Here is a 22,053-nt window from a genome sequence, read left to right as displayed (position 1 = left end):
TCGCAGTGCCTAAAATGTTTCAAAATAATAGTAAGAATAATAATTTTTTTGATTTTATTTTTTAGGAAATTTTTTATCTTTCTTTAAATTTCAAAAGGAACAGTTTATGATCTTGGTTCTATTTTCAGGAATTCTGCACACTAATTTGATGATTGGTCGTTAAATAGGATTTTAAATTTGATTTTAATCTCATTTAAATTTATTTAATTTAAAAATAATATTGCATTTTCTACAATAAAAAAAATACTAATTTTCAACAAAATAGTTGAATTTTCAACTAATAAGATCTATTTTCAACAAAAAATGGGATAATTAAATTTTCATTTAAAATAATTACCTTTCTAACGAGAATAACGAATTTTCAACAAAATAGCTAACATTTTCAGCAAAGGAATTAATTTTCAACCGAAAAAATCAAATTTTTTTCCAAAATCAATCATTTTTCAAGGTAATAATCTACATTTAAAAATAAAAAAGACAAATTTTCAACCACAGATAAGATTTACATTTACATTTACATTTACACTTTTTTAAATTCGTTTCTAATTTTTTTAAATCTACAAAATAGTTAAATTTTCAACAACAACAAAATTTTAATTGATTTTCAACCAAAGAAATTAATCTTTAACTAAAATAATGGAATATTCAACTCGTCCAGTTAAATTTGCAGTTAAAAATTAAATTTCAATCACAAAAAAAAGCATTTTCAAGTCAATTTTTTACCTTTTTTCAAATTGAAATAGGAACATTTTATGATTGTTGTCCAAATTTGGTCGTTGGATTCTTGGTTTTATTTTTGGGAATTCTGCAGATTAATTTGATCATTGAACGTTAAATAGGATTTTAAATTTGATTTTAATCTCATTTGAATTTCTTTAATTTGAAAATAATATTGCATTTTCTAAAAAAAAAAAATACAAATTTTCGACAAAATACATAAGTTTTCAACTAAAAACATATATTTTTACCAAAAAATGGAATAATTAAATTTTTATTTGAAATAATTACCTTTCTACTGAGAATAATGATTTTTCAACAAAATAGCTCAAATTTTCACCAAAGCCATCAATTTTCCACCGAAAAAAGTCGAATATTTCTCAAAAATAAATCAATTTTCAACGCAATAATTTATATTTTCAAATAAAACAGACATATTTTTTACCAACAATAAAATTGTAACATTTCCACATTTTAAATTCAGTTTTAATAACAAATCTACAAAATAGTTAAATTTCCAAACGAAAAAAAGTTAAAAAATGATTTTCAACGAAAGAAATCAATTTTCAGCTAAAATAATGGAATATTCAACTGGACTAGTTAAACTTGAAGTTAAAAAATTCATTTTCAACTACAAAAGAACGCATTTTTAGCTGTATAATATATAAATTTTCAGTTAAAAGAATTAATTTTTTACCAAAATGTCGAATTTTTCTCAAAAATAAATCAATTTTTACCCTAATAATTTATATTTTTACATAAAAAATACCAATTTTCAAACACTATTGGAATCGTTACATTTTCACTTTTTAAAGTCGTTTGTCATAAATTTTTTTTAAATATTTAAATTTCTAAACAAAAAAAAAAAAAGTAAAAAAATCATTTTCAACCAAAGAAATTAACTTTCAACTGAAATAATGGAATATTCAAGTGGACTAATTAAATTTTCAGTTAAAAAATTAATTTTCAACTACAAAGAAAAACAGATTTTCAACTGTAATAGATAAATTTTCGGTTGAAAGAATCAATTTTTTTTACCAAAAAAGTAGAATTTTTCCTCCAAAATGAATCAATTTTCAACCTAATAATTTACATTTTTAGATGAAACAAACCAATTTTCTATCACTAATGGAATAGTTACATTTTGATTTTTTAAATTCATTTTTAATAAAAAAATCTACAGAATAGTTAAATTTCTAAATAAAAAAAGTTAAAAAAATTATTTTCGTCCAAAGAAATTAATTTACAACTTAAATAATGGATTACTTAAACTTTCATATTAAAAAATCATTGTTTTTACTAAGAATGAAGCGAACTTTAATTAAAATACTTAAATTTTCAGAAAGAGAAATAAATCTTCAGCAAAAAAAAAAAAAATTATTTTCAACAAAGAAGTTTAACTTTTTACCAATTAGTGTAATTTTTGCTAAAAAAACAGATTTCAACAAAATACTTGAATTCTCAATAAAAAATGGAACAGTTAAATTTTCAGCTAAAAAATTATTTTTTACGAAAAATGAAACGATATTTTATTAAAATAGTTAAATTTTCAACTAACGAGATGAAATTAAAAAAAAAATTAAAGTGGATCAACTTTCTACCAAGCAATTGATTTTTTTTGCCAAAAAGTTGATTCTGGAAATTAGAAGGTTAATTTTCTACAAAAACTGGATAAATTATCATAAAAATATACGATTATTAAACCAATACTTTTTAAATTCAGTTTTTAAATTCACTTTTAATAAAAAATCTATAAAATAGTTAAATTTTCAAACAAAAAAAGTTAAAAAATTGATTTTCAACCAAAGAAATTAATTCCGAACTAAATTAATGGAATATTCGACTGGACTAATTAAATTTTCAGTTAAAAAGTTAATTTTCAATCACAAAAAACGGATTTTTAACTGTAATAGATACATTTTCAGTTGAAAGATTAAATTTTTTACAACAAAAATTTCAATTCAAATAATAAAGCTCAACCAAAAAATGAATTTTCATCAAAGTTGAACTTTCGGCCAAGTAATTGAACTTTCAACGGAAAAAGATGAATTTCAAACAAAATAGTTACATTTTCAACCAAAGAGATTAATTTTTAACTAAAATAGAGAATTTGAAAAAAAAATCGTTCAACTTTCAACCAAGTAGTTGAATGGTCAACAAAAAACTAAATCTAAACAAAAAAATGTTTTTTGAAAAAGGAACCCAAAAGAAATTTTGATAATAAAATTAAACTGGGTTGAATTCAGCCAAATAGTTCAACCCTGAACAAAAACAGATTAATTCTAAAACCAAACCGTTGCATTTTTGAATTGAATTTTCAACCAAGAAAGATTTTCCAGTAAAGAAAAACAAATTTCAACGAAACTGTTGATTTTTAAGCAACAATTCGAATTCCTTACAAAATTGTTTCAATTCTAACGAAAAGATTAATCTTCGACCAAAAATTGAATTTTTAATAAGGATAATTAAATTTTCAACCAGTGATTTGGATTTTGAACAACAAAAAAATTTTAATGTTCTCAGTGCTTCATTTTTTAACTGAAAATTTTTTCTATTCAATAGGTCAATTTAAAGTAAAAAAAAAATTCAACCAAAAATGGAGTAGTAAAATTTAAGGTGTAAAAAAAATGATTTTGAACGAAAAATGAAACTATTTATTATTAAAATACTTAATTGTTCAATCAAAGAGATAAATAAAAAAACTGAATTTTCAAAAAAGTAGATCAAAATTTTACTCAGTAGTTGAATTTTTGACCAAAAAGCTGCTTTTCTAACCAAGAAGATTAATTTCCCAAATAAAACGATAAATTATTATTAAAATACGTGAATTTTTATCCGAGTACTTCAATTTTGATCTGGAAAAAGTTTCAAATGTGAAAAGTTGAATCTTAAACTAACAAAAAAACTTCAACCGAAAATATTATAGTTAAATTTTCAACCAAAAATGGAATAGCTACATTTTCAGTTAAAAAAAAGATTATCAATGAAAAATAATAACTATTTGTTATTAAAATAGTTAAATTTCCAACCAAAGCTAAGAATCGCAAAGAAGAAAATTTTCACAAAAGGAATTAATTTTTTAAAAACAAAGAATTTTCAATTAAAATGATAAATCTTCAGTCAAAAAATGAATTTTCATCAAAGTTGAACTATCAAAGAAAAAAGAAGAATTTTCAACAAAATGGTTACATTTTCAACCAAAACAGGTGAATTTTTTAATTAAAAAAAAGTCAACCAAAAATGAAATAGTTAAAATGTCAGGTATAAAAAAAATTATTTCCAACATAAAATGAAACTATTCTTTTATTAAAATAGTTAATTTTTCAACAAAAGAGATGAATAAAAAGACTGCATTTTTTTAAATGTAGATCAACTTTTTACTCAGTAGTTAAATTTTTGACCAAAAAGTGGCTTTTTTAACCAAGAAGTTTAAATTCCTACAAAAAAAGTAACTTATCACCAAAATATACATGAATTTTCATAATTTTTAACTAAAAAGTTGAATTTTAAACTAAAAACAAACATTTGAACGACAAATGGTAGTTGAATTTTTTATTGAAAGAAATTTTCGAACTAAAAAGTTTAATCTTAAACTAAAAAAAACAAACAAATTAAACGAAAAATGGTCTACTTAAATTTTCAACCAAAAATAGAATAGTTAAGTGTTCGATTGAAAAAAAAGATGAATACCGAAAAATAATAACGATTTTTTTATTGAAATAGTTAAATTTTCAACCAAAATGATAAATCAGGACGAATAAAATTTTCACGAAAAGTGAAATACTTTTAAGGTAAAAAATTTATTTTCAACCACAAAAAAACGATTTTTTAAATGTAATAGATAAAGTTCCATTTAAAAGAAACAATTTTTTACAAAAAAAAAAATAATAATTTTCAATTAAAGTGACATCTTCATCCAAAAAAATTAATTTTTACCGAAGTTGAATTTTCAACCAAGTGATTGAACTTTCAACGAGAAAAGACGAATTTTCAACAAACTAGTTATATTTTCAACCAAAGATTAATTTTTAGATAAAATGATGAATTTGTAAAAAATTATTTAAATTTTCAGCCTAGAAGTTACATTTTCATCAACAACAAAATATGTCACATCAGAAAAAAATAATTTTTAACAAGAATTATTTTCCAACATAATTCAACATAATTCTTAAATTATAAAAAAAAACAGAAAAATAATAATAATAATAAATTCTTATTTTTACATTCTCAGAATAATTAGAAAGTATTGTATATTTTATAATAATATAGAATTAAATATTCATCCAAAAAGGTCATACTCATTTGTTATTATTAATTTTTCGACAGGATAGGTAATTTTTTTTTATTAGTCAAAAACATGAAAAAATAAAAAAATAAAAATTTTGGTCAAACGACGCAAGCTATGAAAAAAATTATTAGACAAAAGTTGCTTATTAAAAAGAGCTGAACATTTTTTATTAATGATTTTTTAATAGGACCCGCAGTTTTTGTTTTAATCATAAAAAATAACATTAAAAATATAAAAATAATTTTTTTTTTAAAACGAAACAAGGCACGAAAAAAATTATTAGACAAAAGCTATTCATCCGAAAAGAATCAACAAATTTGTTAATAATAATTTATGGATAGGTCTCGTATTTTCTATATTAATCATAAAAAGAAACATTAAAAACAAAAAAATGTTTGTTGAAAAACGAAACAAGGTACAAAAAAGATTAATAGACAAAAGCTATTCATCGAAAGAGGATCTACAAATTTGTTATTAATAATTTTCCGATGGGATATGTAACTTTTGTTTTATTATCAAAAAACATGAAAAAATTTAATTTTTGGTCAAACGACGTAAGCTAAGAAAAAAAAATAATAAGCAAAAGTTGTTCACCCAAAAAAGAGCTACAAATTTGTCATTAATATTTTTTGCTAGGATCCGTGGTTTTTATTTTATAAAGAAAAAACAACACGAAAAAATAGAAAACATTCAATTTTTGTTCACGACACAAGTTATGAAAAAAATGATTAAACAAAAGTTGCTCATAAAAAAAAACTAAAAATTGTTATCTATAATTTTTTTTATAGAAGTCGCAATCTTTGTTTTATTAGTAAAAAACATGAAAAAATAAAATGTTTGCTCAAACGACACACGCTGAGAAAAAAAATAAGAAGACAAAAGTTGTTCACCCGAAAAAGAGCTACAAATTTGCCTTTAATAATTTTTGGATAGGACTCGTAATTTTTGTTCTTACCATAAAAAATAATATTAAAAATAAAAAAATATAAAATGTTGAAAAACGAAACAAGGTATGAAAAATTTTAATAGACAAAAGCTATTCATCCAAAAAGTCATACTCATTTGTTATTTTTAATTTTTCGATAGGATAGGTAATTTTTGTTTTATTAGTCAAAAACATGAAAAAATGAAAAAATAAAATGTTTGGTCAAACGACGCAAGCTACAAAAAAAAATGATTAGACAAAGTTGCTTATTAAAAATAGCTGAAAATTTTTTAATAATGAATTTTTGATAGGACCCGTAGTTTTTGTTTTAATCATAAAAAATACTATTAAAAATAAAAAAAATAAATTTTTTTATTTGAAAACGAAACAAGGTACGAAAAAAATTAATAGACAAAATCTATTTATCCAAAAGGAGTCTACAAATTTTTTATTAATAATTTTTAGATAGGGCAAGTAGATTTTCTTTCAATCATAAAAAATACATTAAAAATAAAAAGATTAACTTTTTGGAAAAAATTGCACAAGATACAATAACGTTTTATTTAACTAAAAACAAACAATCGCTAGATACTATTATATTTTTAGTATAGAATTCATCTCTTTTGGATAAAAATTCCAGTATTTGGTTGAAAATTTAATTTTTTTGTTGAAAATTAATTTTTTTTAAATTCGTCTTTTCTGGTTAAATTTAATTGTTTTGAATTATTCTAAATTACAATATATTTCTATTGAATTATCAACTATGATATATTTTCTTGACTATTATTTTTTTGTGGAAAATTTTACGGCTTCCAGTTGAACTACTTTTTTCAAAATTTGTTTCTTTTTTTTTTGTTGTAAAAAATTAGTTTTTTTACTTTTTCGAAAATTAAACTACTTTAATAAAATTCAAATTTGCAGTTCTTATTAATTCATTATTATAGTTAAAAAATTATTTGTGTGATGGATAATTTAACTAATTTGCTAAAAATTCGTTGTTTATTTTTTCGAACGAAAATTAATGTTTTGGATTGAAAAGTTATCTAACGCATTTCTGGTTTTAAATTGGGCTTTTTTAGTTGAAAATTCAACTATTTGTATTAAAGTTCATGCATTTTGTTGAAATTCGTCTTTATTGGTGGAAAATAATTTTCTTCGCTAAAGAATCATCTATTTAATTATTTTTTTAAATTTCCCTCTTTAAAATAAAAATTCAACTATTTGGATGAGAATAGATAGCTTAAAAGTTGAGCTGCTGTAAAAAAATCATAAATTGTGTTAACGATTCATCATTTAAGTTTGCAACTCATTTGTATAGTTCAAGATTAATTTTTTTAGTTGAAAATTCAACTGTGTGATTGAAATTTAATTTCTTAAAAACGTATCTTTTTTTGTTGAAAACAAATCTTTTTAGCAATAAATTAATTTTTTAAAATTAAACTACTTAACTGAGAGTTGAACTGCTTTTTTTTTTTAAATTAATTTTTTTAAATTTATCATTCTAATTGCAAATTTCAACTTTGACTATTTTTTCAAGATTTTTTTTTGTAAATCAATTTTTTCTGGTTGAAAATTCAGCTAATTGGTCCAAATTTGAAGAAACGCGTTAAAAATCTTTTTCGTTAAAGTTGTATCTTTTTTACTTCAAAAATACATCTCTTTTGGTAGAAAATTAATGTTCTTGGCGGAAAATTCCTTTTTTTGTTTGGTTAAAAATGAACTATTTTACTCAACATTATTTTTTTATGAAATTTCTTTTAGTTGAAAATTCAACATTTACTTTAAAATTTTATCTTCAAAATAAATTTTGTTTATTGAAAATTTAATTTCTTCCATTATTCGGTTAAAAAATACCTTTTTTAGATGAAAAAATTTAACAGATTGAATAATTTGGAATTACTGATTTCATCAGAGAATCAAATTGACTGATTTAAAAAGTCCCTTTTGACTGATTTTTCTGTCGCCGAATCAGTCACTATTCACTTATTCAAATATAAAGTGTAAAAATCTGTTTAAAAACAAATTTCAAATATTTCAACTTTGTACCGGAAAAATCCTTGATTTTTTTTGAACTATAGGCTGGAAGTGAACTTTTTTGTTGAAAATTAATCTTTAAAGGTTGAATATTAAACTATTTGTTTAACAATCTTTTGAATGGTATTTTTTTCTATTATTTAAGAAAAGTAATCTTTCTTGGTTAAAAATTAACTTTTTTTGTCGAAAATTTATTTATTCGGGTTAAAAATTCAACTATTTTGTTAAAAAATGATATTTTTAAGTTAAAAATACTTTTTCCATTAATTATAAAAGTAAAAGAACAAAAAAGTCTTAAACTTTTTTGAAGATTAAACCTCCATAAAACTTGGTGCTCAACAAGCAACTGAGAGTGCTCCATGTCGTGGCTCGATTTTTGCTCACGGATATTCTTGTTTCGTCCTTGGTTTCAGCGGGGTTCAAGGCCTCCCGGACGCCGTTATATGCGCACGGTCTTTTTCCTACCAAAGTACTTTAAGCAGGAAGTTTACTCTGAATTTTAAAGAAGTTTATTTATTTTCAATTTTTTATTATAAAAGTGAAAAAGAAATTTGAAAATCAAGCAAATTTTTAGGCAGGAAGTACACATTTACAAAGTAGAATTTTTACCTAAAAAATATCAATTTAGAAAAAAACTTAATTTTCAACCAAATAAGAATTTTTATCCAAGAAGATTAATTTTATATTAGAAAAGACAATATTTCAACCAGAAAGATGAATTTTTAACTAAAACGATGAATCTTCAACCAAAGGAATGATTTTTTTTTTAACAAAGTATTTTGAATCTTGATCAAATAGCTAAATTTAAACAAAATCTAAGAAGCACAATTTTTCAACTAAATACTTTGTTTTTTTACCGAAAAAGACTTTTCATTCCGGAAATAAAAAAATGTTAACTAAATTGTTGATTTATTGGCCCGAAAGGACAAATTAAAAAAACAAAGTTAATATTTCCACGTGGAAATATGATTTTTTAACAAAAAATATAAATTTTCAAAAAAAGTTATTTTTGAACCTAATAGTTTAATTTTCAATCAAAAACATTTATTTTTATTAAACAGGACAATAATTCTTAAAGAGACGAATTTTCATCCAGTAAGATGCATTTTCAAGTTAAATGATAAATCTTTAACCAAATTAATTATTTTTTAACAGAGCAGTTCAAATTTAATAAAATAGTTCAATTTTAAACAAAAAGGTGAATTCTGAACGAAAAATATAAGGCTATTTCAAACGGAAAAAATTAAAATTTACATAATGAATGAATTTTAAAAAAAAAGTTAATTTTCCAAGAAAAAGATGAATTTTTAACCAGGAAGATAAATTTTCTGCAAAAAAAATAAGGAAAAAAAACGAAATATCAACCAGAAAATACTTTTTATTCAAGAATGAAAAAAAGAACTAAATTTTTCAATTTGTAAGCAAAAACAGTTTAATTTTCTACCAAGATAGTTAAATTTTTAACCCAAAAATATAATAATAAATAAAAAATGTATAATATAAAAAATAATGAAATAATTTTCAAAGAAAAAATTATTTTCAATCAAATAATTAGATTTTAAACCAAAAACTAACAGTTGAAATTCCAGCCAGAATATATTAATTTAAAAAGAAGTTAATTTTAATAATGTTGATTTTTCTATCAAAAAAGTTGATTTTTTAATTTTTTAATTTGGCTGAAAATGAACTTTTTTGTTTAAAATTGATAATTTGGGTAGAAAATTTATCTATTTGATTAAATATTCATCTTTTTTGGTTGAAAATTCAACTACTCCATTGAAATTTGAACAACATTGTTAAACCTAATTTTTTCAATTCACTTTTTTGGTAAAAAATTTAACTTTCTTTTTGTTAAAAATTCCTTTTTTCTGTTGCTGAAAATACATTTTTTATCAAAAAATTGAACTGGTCCATTTTTGTTTGAAAATTTATTCTTTATAAGTTTAAAATTAAACTGTTTGTTAGAAAGTTCTTATATTTTGTTAAAAAATCTTCTTTTTGTAAGAATACATTTTTTTATTTAAAAATGAAACTATTCCATTTTTGATTGAAAATTTATATTCACAATTTGAACTAGATCTTTTGTAGTTGAAAATTTATCATTGATGGGTAAAAATGAAAGCGTGTAATTGCGATTTTTTTTTTGGTTGAGGATTCTACTACTTTGTTGAAAATTTGATTTTAATGAGAATTAGTTTTTGTAACTGAAATGTAACTAAATAATTTTCAGTTTGAAATTAATATTTTTAAATGAAATTTTATCTTTTCTAGTTAAAAATTTTGCTGTTTGATTGAAAATTCATGTAATTTGTTAAAAATTTGTCTTATAATGGAAAATAATTCTTCTTTCTTAAAAATACAACCCTTGGGTTAAAAAATGTTTTCAATTTAAATTGTGACTATTCTATTTTTGATAACAAATTTATCTTTTTCAGTTGAAAATTAAACCATTTGGTTCAAAATGGAATTATTGGTTGAAAATTCATGTGTTTTTTGGAAAATTTGTCTCGTTTGATAGAAAAGATTCTTATCTGTCAAAAATTGATCCTTTTTCTCTAAAAATGCAACTTTTTGGTACCAAAATAATCTGTTTGGTTGAACTATAGTTTTAAAACATCTATTTTTTAGGAAGTATACATCCTAAAAAATTAATTTAAAAAAAATCATCTTTTTAATTGAAAATTTATTGCCCAAATTTGGTCATTAGATTCTTGGTTTTATTTTCTGGAATTCTATACTTTCAATTGAAAATTTATATTTTTTGGATGAAAATTAAACTGTTTTGTAGAGAAATCCTCTTTTTGACTTGAAAATTCAATAACTTGATAGAAAATTAAACTATTTGATTAAAATCAATTTTTTTCTTAAAAATTCAACTATTTCATTAAAAATCAAAATATTTTAATGAAAATTAGTTTTTTTGATAGGAAATTGACTTTTTTGAAAAATTATAATTTCGGGTTAAAAATTCATAGTTGAGGATTTAACTTTTGGTTTCAAAATTTAACTTCGCGATTTGATTCAATCTATGCAACTTTAATATTTAAATAAAGTTTCAGATAATTCAAAACAAACTGAAATTGACTTCATTTGGGGAAAGTTGAATGCAGTTAAATTTAACTGGAGGATGATTTATTTATTTTCTTTAAATTAGTTTTTTAAACTAAAATTTAAACTGCTTTATTATTTCCAATAACGGAAGTTTGGTGGGACTGACGTTATAACTTGACTCATCACCCTACGCTTTCTAGCTACATTTCTCGCGTAAAGGTGGTAGTTGGTCATAAACTTTAAGCAATGAATAATACCAAATAATAAAATAGCCTCAGAATGTACTGCAACTTTGATTGAAGAAAGGCGTGGACCCATTAAAGGCGAAAGTAATTCGAAAATGTAATTTATCTTCTCAATTATTTCTTTCACTTGTCCTATTTTTGTTGAAAATTAGTTTCTTAAACTGAAATTTTAACTTCTTTATTATTTAAATTAATCGAAGTTTGGTGGGACTGACATTATAACTTGATTCTGTATCCTATGACGACTAGCTACATTTTTTAGATAAAGGAGTTAGTTGGACGTAAACTCTAAACAATGAATAATACCAAATAATAAAATAGCCTCAGAATGTAATGGAACTTTGATTGAAGAAAGGCGTGGACTCTTTAAACGGGAACGTAACTCGAAAATGTATGCTATCTTCTCAATTCTTAATTTGACTTATTGTTTTGTTGAAAAATAGTTTCATAAACTGAAATTTTTAACTAATTTATTATTTCAATCAACTAAAGTTTGGTGGGACTGACGTTATAACCTGACTCTCCACCCTACGCTGTCTAGCTACATTTCTCGGGTAAAGGTGGTAGTTGGACATAAACTTTAAAGAATCAATAATACCAAATAATAAAATAGCCTCAGAATGTACTGCAACTTTGATTGAGGAAAGGCGTGGACCCGTTAAAGGCGAAGGTAACTCGAAAATGTAATTTATCTTCTTAATTCTTTATTTCACTTGTCCTATTTTTGTTGAAAATTAGTACCTTAAACTGAAATTTTAACTTCTTAATTATTTAAATTAATCGAAGTTTGGTGGGACTGACATTATAACTTGATTCTGTATCCTATGACGACTAGCTACATTTTTTAGACAAAGGAGTTAGTTGGACGTAAAATCTAAACAATGAATAATAACAAATAATAAAATAGCCTCAGAATGTACTGGAAATATGAATGAAGAAAGGCGTGGACCCGTTAAAGGTGAACGTAACTCGAAAATGTCTGCTATCTTCTCAATTCTTAATTTGACTTATTGTTTTGTTGAAAAATAGTTTCTTAAACTGAAATTTTTAACTACTTTATTATTTCAATCAACTAAAGTTTGGTGGAACTGACGCTATAATTTTACTCTCCACCCTACGCTGTCTAGCTACATTTCTCGCGTAAAGGGGGTAGTTGGGCATAAACTTTAAACAATGAATAATACTAAATAATAAAATAGCCTCAGAATCGACTGGAACGTTGATTGACGAAAGGTGTGGACCCATTAAAGGCGAAGGTAACTCGAAAATGTAATTTATCTTATCAATTCTTTATTTCACTTTTCCTATCTTTGTTGAAAATTAGTTTGTTAAACTGAAGTTTTAACTTCTTTATTATTTCAATTAACCGAAGTTTGGTGGGACTGACGTTATAATTTGGCTCTTCATCCTACGACGACTAGTTGCATTTCTCGCATAAAGATGGTAGTTGGAGGTAAACTTTAAGCAATAAATAATACCAAATAATAAAAAAGCCTTGGAATGGACTGAAACTTTGAGGAGAGGCTTGGTGTAAAGGTAAAGGTACCTCGAAAGTTTATGCTATCTTTTCAATTCTTTATTTGACTTGCAAACAATACAAAGTTTAAAAGTCGATAAAGGGATAGGAAGAATAAAAAAATGTTAAAAATTGTTTTCATGGTTGTTCGGGGCCTGGTGCTCGGACCCAAAGCGCCTATCGGGACGTGGATCGCAAGTTTACGATCCGGAGACGGTCCGAATCGAGGTGAGTCAGGGGCCTCACCAGACCGCCTACTCAAGGTTCCACGCTGAGAAAAATGTTTGTTTGATGCAAACAAACAAATTTTTTTGAGTTCAGATTATTTGATTCAAACCAATTTTTATTTTACGCAATAAAACTTCTTTTGAAATAATACCAATTTTAATTGGTTCAAACAAAATTTATTTAAATTGAACAATAACTGTGTTTAAAACAAAGATTTGTTTGATTTAAAGAAATTTTTTTGTGAATAAAAAGCATTGGGCTTTCTCGCTAAAATTGGGACTGAATTAATCAAACCCAATGAGAAAATCCAACTATTCTTGGTTAAAAGTTGAATTTTTTTGTTGTTGAAATGTTTAACATTATATTTTTGGCTTGGAATTAATCCCTTTTGGGAAATTGAACATTGATATTTTTTAGTTGAAAATTCAATTAATTGGTTGCAATTTCAACTATTCTAGTTTAGGGTTGATTACTTTAGTTGAAAATTTAACTATTTTGTTGAAAATTCATGTTTTTTTAATGAAGATTAATATTTTTCACTGTTAATTTAACTTTTCAGTTTTTGCTTTAAAATTAATCTTTTTTTGTTTGTTGAAAATTCAAATATTTAGTTAAAAATTGATATTTTGGTTTGAAAATTTAACGACTTCGGTCAAAAATTCAACTATTTTGTTACAGATGTAATTATTTATTTAGAAATTTAGATTTTCTTTCTTTTTTTTTTTGTTTAAAAATAAAACTTCAGTGTTGAAAATCGATCTCTTTGATTAAAAATGTTTTCGATAAGGATTCAGCTACTTAGTTGAAAATTCAAATATTTATTTAAAAATTTCACTATTTGGTAGAAAATTAACTTTTTTTATTTAAAAATCATACTTACGTGTTGAAAATTCAACTCTTTGATCAAAAATGCTTTACTCAAAAATGTTTTAGATAAGGATTCAGTTATTTAGTTGAAAAATAAACTATTTAGTTGAAATTTTCACTGCTTTGGTAGAAAATTCAATCATTTAGTTGAAAAATGAACTATCTGTTTAAAAATTTCACTATTTGATATGAAAATTAAATTTTTTGTTTGAAAATCAGTACTTTCTATCGAAGATTCAATTATTTGGTTGAAAATTAAACTATTTGGATGAAAATTTAACTACGTCAGGAGGAGATTCAACTAATCGATTAAAAATTAAACTTTTATTTAAAAATTTACTATCTGGTGAAAAATTAACTTTTTGGTTTAAAAATCAAACTTTCGTGTTAAAAATTCATTTTTTTTTGTTAAAAATGCTTTGGTTAAAAATATTTTGGTTAAGGATTCAACTATTTAGTTGAAAACTAAACTATTTGGTTGGAAAATCAACTATTTACTTAAAAAATAAACTATTTATTAAAAAATTTTACTATTTCATTTTTGGTTGAAAAAATCAATAGAAAATTCATATATTTTGTTGATAGTAATTTGTAAATTTGGATAGAAAATTAATCTTGGTTGCTGAAAATTTAGAACTTTTTCCATCAACCGAAGTTTGGTGGGACTGATTTTTTCATTAAAAGGTGATCTCTTCATTAATCTCTTTCATTAAAAGGTCCTTGCAGTTTGAAAATTAAAAACTTTGGTAAAAAAATCGGATTATTCCGTTAAAAATCATTTTCGTTGTTGAAAATTTAGACTTTTTGTTGGAAATTAAACAATTTACATACAATTTTTACTGTTTTGTTGCAAAATCGCTTTCTGTGTAAAATTAATTTTCCTATTTCAAAAGTTAAATATGCCATTTTCCGTTAGAAATTTATCATTTGTAATTTGAAAATTCATCTATTTGATAGAAAATTAGTATTTTGGAATAGAAGATTGATCTGGTGTTTTTGTGGAAAATTTATATATATATATTTTTTTTTTGAGGATTCAACCAATTTGTTAAAACTATGTTTTTCTTTAATTAAACTTAACTATTGGAAAAGTCCCTTTTTTGGTTAAAAATTAGTTTTTTAACTGAAATTTTGACTACTTTCTTATTTCTTTCAACCGAAGTTTGGTGGGACTGACATTATAACTTAACTCTCCATCGCACGGCGACTAGCTACTCCTTTCAGTTTGAAAATTATTAAACAATTCGGTAGAATATCGGATTATTCGGTTGTAAAATTAGTTGTTGAAAATTAATATTTTTTGTTGGAAATTAAACAATTTACATAAAAATGTAGTATTTTATTGGAAAATCGCTGTTTGTGCAAGGTTAATTTTCCTATCTCAAAAGTTAAATATTCCATTTTTCATAAAAAATGTATCCTTTATCAATTGAAAGTGGAACTATTTAATAGATATTTTTTAATAGCAGAAAAATTACCCTTTTTGGTTTAAAATTCATGTATTTGATAGAAAATTCATCTATTTTGTTGATAATTCATGAATTTGAGTAGAAAATTAATCTTTTTTGCGGAAAATTTATCTTTTTTAGTTAAATTTGAATGACGAAAAAATCTTATTTCGTTGAAAATTAGTTTTTTTAACTGAAATTTTTTACTACTTTATTACTTGAAAATTCAACAATTATGGTAAAAAATTGGACTATTAGGTGGAAAATGAATTTTCTGTTGAAAATTCATATTTTTTGTGGAAAATTAAATTATTTATTTAAAAATTTGACTATTTTGTTAGAAATTCGCTGTTTTGCAGAAAATGGATTTTTTTTGTCTAAACAGATAATTATTAAGTTTTTGGTTAAAAATTTATTCTTTATAAGTTAAAAATTTAACTATTTGGTAATCTTGTTTGTTAAAAATGTATCCTTTTGATTGATGATTCAAAATTAAACAAATTTAAATGAGATTAAAATAAAATTTTAAATCCCATTTAACTTCCAATAATCAAATTAATGGCAAAATTCCTGGAAATAAAGCCAAAAATACAACGACAAAATTTGGATAACCACAATAAAATGTTCCTATTAAAATTTGAAAAAACAGAAAAAATTTTTCCTGAAAAAGAAAAGAAACAAATTTCTTTGTTGGACAAAAATAAAAAGGAGGGAAGAAAATTGAGAAGTCAACCAACCAAATAACCTTCCTTCCCTTTAAAAATTTAAATTTTGTTAACAATTCAAATTTTTCAGTTGAATTTGAATGTTTGAAAATTATTTTTTTCTTCTTTGAAAATTAGTTTCTAAACTTAAAATATAACGATTCCATTTTTGGTTTAAAATTGATCTATTTTCGTGAAAAGCTCAACTATTTCGTTGAAAATCCTTCTCTTGTGTTTAAAAGTCAACTATTTTCTAAAAGATTCGAATTTTCAGCTTGAAAACTATTTCAAAGTTACTTTATAAATCCGAATAAGTAAACAATTTACAAATACAAAATTAGTAAAGAAAGAATTAAACTGCTAAATTAGTAATTTTATCAGTTTCTACTAAATTTTCTGCTTAGTAGTACTAAATTACTAATTCAATAAGTAGTAATGAATAGCTAGGAAATAAATAAATTGATAAATTAAAATTTATACTGTTTCCTGATGGTATAACAAAATTGAAAATTTTTATTATAAGTGAAGGGATTAGTATAATATAATTCCAGGCAATCGTTAATACAAAATAAAATTGGACTTTTCTCATTACAATTTCAATAATTTGTAAAAGTGAAAAAAAATCTCTCACGAAATAATTGTAAAACTAATAGGACAAAAACTAATCGATCATTTAAAACAATCATTATGTTTTTTACTAATTTAGATTTAAGCAGTAAATTTCTTAAAATTGTCCAATTTGTTGTAATTTTAAGTTTTTAATTTAAATAAAAACAAATTTTAGCCTATTGCCTGCAAAAATTATTTAAATGAATTTTTCATGCGGATATGCCTCTTTTGCTTTACTATAAGAGCGGTGTGCAAGCGACCTCGGCCTTCGCTGTTTACTTTTTTAACGACGTGTACAGAGGGGAAGGGAGGGGGGCAAGGAACGGCGGGCCTTGAAAATCATTAAAATCATGATTCCGCACAGAGGTTCAGAATATGCGAAATGTATGTACTCATTATTTATTCAGATTACAAGACTTTTTTTTAAATGTTTGTTCCTTACAATTGGATTTAAATTTGTTAAGAAAAAAATAATGAAAAAATTTTTTATATTAAGTTTCTTGAACTGGGGATTAATATTTTGTTGGTTGTACCTGGATTCTAAAGAGGTATTGTAAGTTTTGAAAAAAAAAATATTCAGAGGGATCTGAGGCAGCAAACAGGTCGCCAGTGACCAGAAAACTCGGAAATAAGCCTGGAATTTTTCAGATTTATTTTTACTTTTACAATAAATATTGTTTCATTCTTGGGATAAAAGTATTTTCGACTGTGCTCAGTGTTACCAACTTTTGTTAAAATACCAAAATTCAAAAATTTGTTTAAAATTTTAATTCTTATTTTTCAAGAAATCTGTATTATCATCAGAGAATAACAGAACCAATTAACGTCCTTACAGACTGGATGGAGCTATGAATTAAAAATTTTTTGAATTAAATTTGATGTGAAAAAATATCTCCTTTAGCTCCCTTGAAAATCAAACCACAGAACTTCTGATCGCTGGTTGGGTGATTTTCCATTAAGCTATTAGAGGGTCGATAGAAGAAACCTTTTTCATAACTACACGCATTATTAACCGAGGTGTTACAAGTCAAATTTTTCAAGGAATCTGCATTATCATCAGATAATAACATAATTTTTTAACGTCTTTACAGACTAGATGGAGGACTTCCGATTGCCGGTCGGATGCTTTCCCATTGAGCTATTAGAGTGACCGAGAGAAAAATTCTTTTTTAGAAATACACGCACTATTATTAATTATTATATAGATTACTGGAAAAATTTGACTCGTAACACTTGGCATAATAATGCTTGTATTTCTGAAAAGGATTCTTCTCTCTACCTCTCTAGTAGCTTAATGGGAAAGCATCCAACCGGCATTCGAAAGTTTTGTGGTTCGATTCTTAGCGGAGCGAAAGACGATCTTTTTCCAGAAAAAATTTAATTTCAAAAATTGTGAAACAAAAATTAAAAAAAAATTCAGATAGCAAGAATTAAGCCCACACTTTCCGCTTATAAATCCGGATTGCTACCATCCGATCATGAATTGCCATCAAAATAGTCAATTAAAAAAATAGATAAATTTTGAACTAAAATGATACATCTCATAAAAAAAATTATTTTTAAGAATTTAGTTCATTTTTGAACCAGTTAATTGAATTTTAAATGAAGAATCTGAACTCTTAATGGAAAATATAATAGTTGTAAGCTGATGTCAAGTGAATAGTTACATTTTAACCAAGTCCTTAAAAGGAGAAAAGAATTTACAAAGAGATATATTTTAAAACAAAAATGACGAAATTTTAAGAAACAAAAATTATTCAGCCTAGAAAGAAAAGAACGTTCTTAAAAAATTATAATTGAAAGGGAAAAATAATTTTTTAATACAAAATTAAAATTTAAAAAAAATATTTTTAATCTTCTCTAAATTTCTTAAATTTCAAAATATCTTTTGAATTGACTCGAATTATTCCTAAAATTTTGGAATATCTTTTAAAATTAAAAAAATAACCTTAAAATCTTCCAGATTTTTTTCAAAATTTTTTTCTCTTAAAATTAATTTTTTTAAATCAAAGCTATATTTTCCCAGGAATATTTGAATTTTTTTCATTCTCTTGAAAATTCTTGAACCCTTGAAAATTCTCAAAAAACTTTTTTTTTAGATCTTCCAAAATCTAAATTTTCTTAAAAAAATTTTAAATCCTTCAAGTTTTAAAATATTTTTGAGTTTTAAAAAAAATTCTTCAAATCTCTTTAAGTTACTTGAATTTTTTTGAATATTTCGTGAACTCGAAAAATTGAACTATTTTGCTTCAAGATCATTCTAAATATTTTTCGGAATTTTAGGAAATCTTTTAAAATATTTTGAAAAACCTTTACGAATTTTCTCTTAAAATTCATTTCTCAAAATAAAAACTTAGCTTAATTTGGTAAGAATCTTAAGAACATTTTTCAATTTTCTTGAAACCTTTCTTAATTCGTAAAAGCTTCAAAATTTTATTTCGGAATCTACATTTTCTTTCAAGTTAAAAATTATTTCCAATACTTTCTCTTAACATTCATTTTTCAAAATGAAAAATTATTTGACATTTTTCCAAGAATCTCAAAAAATTTGTTTATTCTCTTGAAACCTCTCAAAAGCCTGTTTTTTTAGTAGGCTTTTTGTCAACCTATTTGGTTGAAAAGTAATATATTTTTGTTTTAAATTTCTACTACTTTGGTGAAAAAACCCACGATTTAGTTAAAAAATAAACGGTTTATTTAAACATTTTATTATATCATTTTTGATCGAAACTGATATTTTTCATAGCAAAAAAGCGACATAGCTATTTTAATAGCTACTTCATTTGGACATGATTTCGGCTCGCAAAATACATTTCTCTTTTATAGTTGGAAATTAAACTATTTCGTTAAAAATCCATCTCTCTTAGCTAAAAATAAACTTTTTTGTCTAAAATTTGACTTTTCCGGTTAAAAATTAAACCGTCTTTGAAAAAATGCGTCCTTGCAGCTTGAAAACTCAACAATTTGGTAGAATATCGGATTATTCGGCACTAACACTTTAGTACTAGCTTAATGGGAAAACACCCGTTTATTTTGCTCTTTTTCGGTCTCGACTAGAATAGAATCTTGTAGCTTCGATTACCCTCAATTAAAATGTAACCCGCGTTATATTTTTTTTATAATCCTTTTTTTTTTAATTTCACTATTTAGTTAAAAAATAAACTATTTATTCAAAAATTATATTATTTAATTTTTGGTTAAAAGTGGTATTTTTTATGGTAGAAAACTGATCTTTCTTGAATTAAAATTCCATTCTCGTTGAGAATGTATCCTATGTAAATTGACATTTCAACGATTTCATAGAAAATCGATTTATTTTGTTGAAAGTTCGTATATTTGAGCAAAAAATTATTCTTGTTTTTTGAAAATTCATCATTTTTTTAAAAATATTTAACCAATTGGTTAAAAATTCGTCTTTTCAGTTTATTCTCTTGAAACATTTCAAAAGCTTTTTTTTTTTAGTAGTAGTAGCTTAATGGGAAAGCACCCGTTTATTTTGCTCTTTTTCGGTTTCGAATAAAATATAATCTTGCAGCTTCGATTACTCTGAATTAAAATGTAAACCACGTTTTTTTTATAATCTTTTTTTTTCTAATTTCACTATTTAGTTAAAAAATGAACTATTTATTAAAAAATCATATTATTTCAGTTTTTGTTAAAAGTGATATTTTTTATGGTAGAAAACTAATCTTTCATGGATTAAAATTCAACTCTCGTTGAGAATGTATCCTATGTAAATTGATATTTCATCTATTTAATAGAAAACCGATTTATTTTGTTGAACGTTCGTATATTTGAGTAAAAAATTATTCTTGTTTTTTGAAAATTCATCATTTTTTTAAAAATATTTAACCAATTGGTTAAAAATTCGTCTTTTCAGTTTATTCTCTTGGAACATTTCAAAAGCATTTTTTTTTAGCAGTAGTAGCTTAATGGGAAAGCATCCGTTTATTTTGCTCGTTTTCGGTCTCGACTAGAATAGAATCTTGTAGCTTCGATTACCCTCAATTAAAATGTAACCCGCGTTATATTTTTTTTATAATCCTTTTTTTTTTAATTTCACTATTTAGTTAAAAAATAAACTATTTATTCAAAAATTATATTATTTAATTTTTGGTTAAAAGTGGTATTTTTTATGGTAGAAAACTGATCTTTCTTGAATTAAAATTCCATTTTCGTTGAGAATGTATCCTATGTAAATTGACATTTCAACGATTTCATAGAAAATCGATGTATTTTGTTGAAAGTTCGTATATTTGAGTAAAAAATTATTCTTGTTTTTTGAAAATTCATCATTTTTTTAAAAATATTTAACCAATTGGTTAAAAATTCGTCTTTTCAGTTTATTCTCTTGAAACATTTCAAAAGCCTTTTTTTAGTAGTAGTAGCTTAATGGGAAAGCACCCGTTTATTTTGCTCTTTTTCGGTTTCGAATAAAATATAATCTTGCAGCTTCGATTACTCTGAATTAAAATGTAAACCACGTTTTTTTTTATAATCTTTTTTTTGTAATTTCACTATTTAGTTAAAAAATAAACTATTAATTAAAAAATCGTATTATTTCATTTTTGGTTAAAAGTGATATTTTTTATGGTAGAAAAGACTGATCTTTCTTGGAATGAAATTCCACTCTCGTTGAGAATGTATCCTATGTAAATTGAAATTTCAACGATTTCATAGAAAATCGATGTATTTTGTTGAAAGTTCGTATATTTGAGTAAAAATTATTCTTGTTTTTTGAAAATTCATCATTTTTAAAAAAATATTTAACCAATTGGTTAAAAATTTGTCTTTTCAGTTTATTCTCTTGGAACATTTCAAAAGCCTTTTTTTCAGCAGTAGTAGCTTAATGGGAAAGCACCCGTTTATTTTGCTCTTTTTCGGTCTCGAATAAAATAGAATCTTATAGCTTTGATTACCCTCAATTAAAATGTAACCCACGTTATCTTTTTTTATGAAAAAGGAATCAAAGTTCATGATTGAAAATGTCCTTGACGACTCTAATCTTACAAATGAGTCATTTTCGTGATCGTAAAACCATCGGAGAGCGTCGAACGGGGCAGGAGCCTCTCAAGTACGTGTGTGCGTATGATACGAATATTTTTGCTCCTCGTGATTGTGAAAAAACACAAACCCACACATTCTTACTGACTTTATATCGCGCACTTGACAGAGCTCGACCGACGTTGTGTGAGGTCAGGAATGATAGCTTTTTATAGGACCGGCTCGCTCGTTCTCGCCGCATTAGTTCCTCAATCCTCATGTATATGTACGCTTTTAAATCCCAAGGTTCTTGTTTTTTTTGCCCAATATGAGTCTTCAGTGTATGCATGATAAGTTAAATCGAGCATTATTGGGACAAAAACAATTATGTCTACTACTGGGACAATAATAAATATCGTAAAGTATCTTTTATATTCC

Source organism: Belonocnema kinseyi, chromosome 5 (genome assembly GCF_010883055.1).
Source record: "Belonocnema kinseyi isolate 2016_QV_RU_SX_M_011 chromosome 5, B_treatae_v1, whole genome shotgun sequence".
In the NCBI taxonomy this organism is placed as follows: domain Eukaryota; kingdom Metazoa; phylum Arthropoda; class Insecta; order Hymenoptera; family Cynipidae; genus Belonocnema; species Belonocnema kinseyi.
This window is presented reverse-complemented; position numbering follows the sequence as displayed.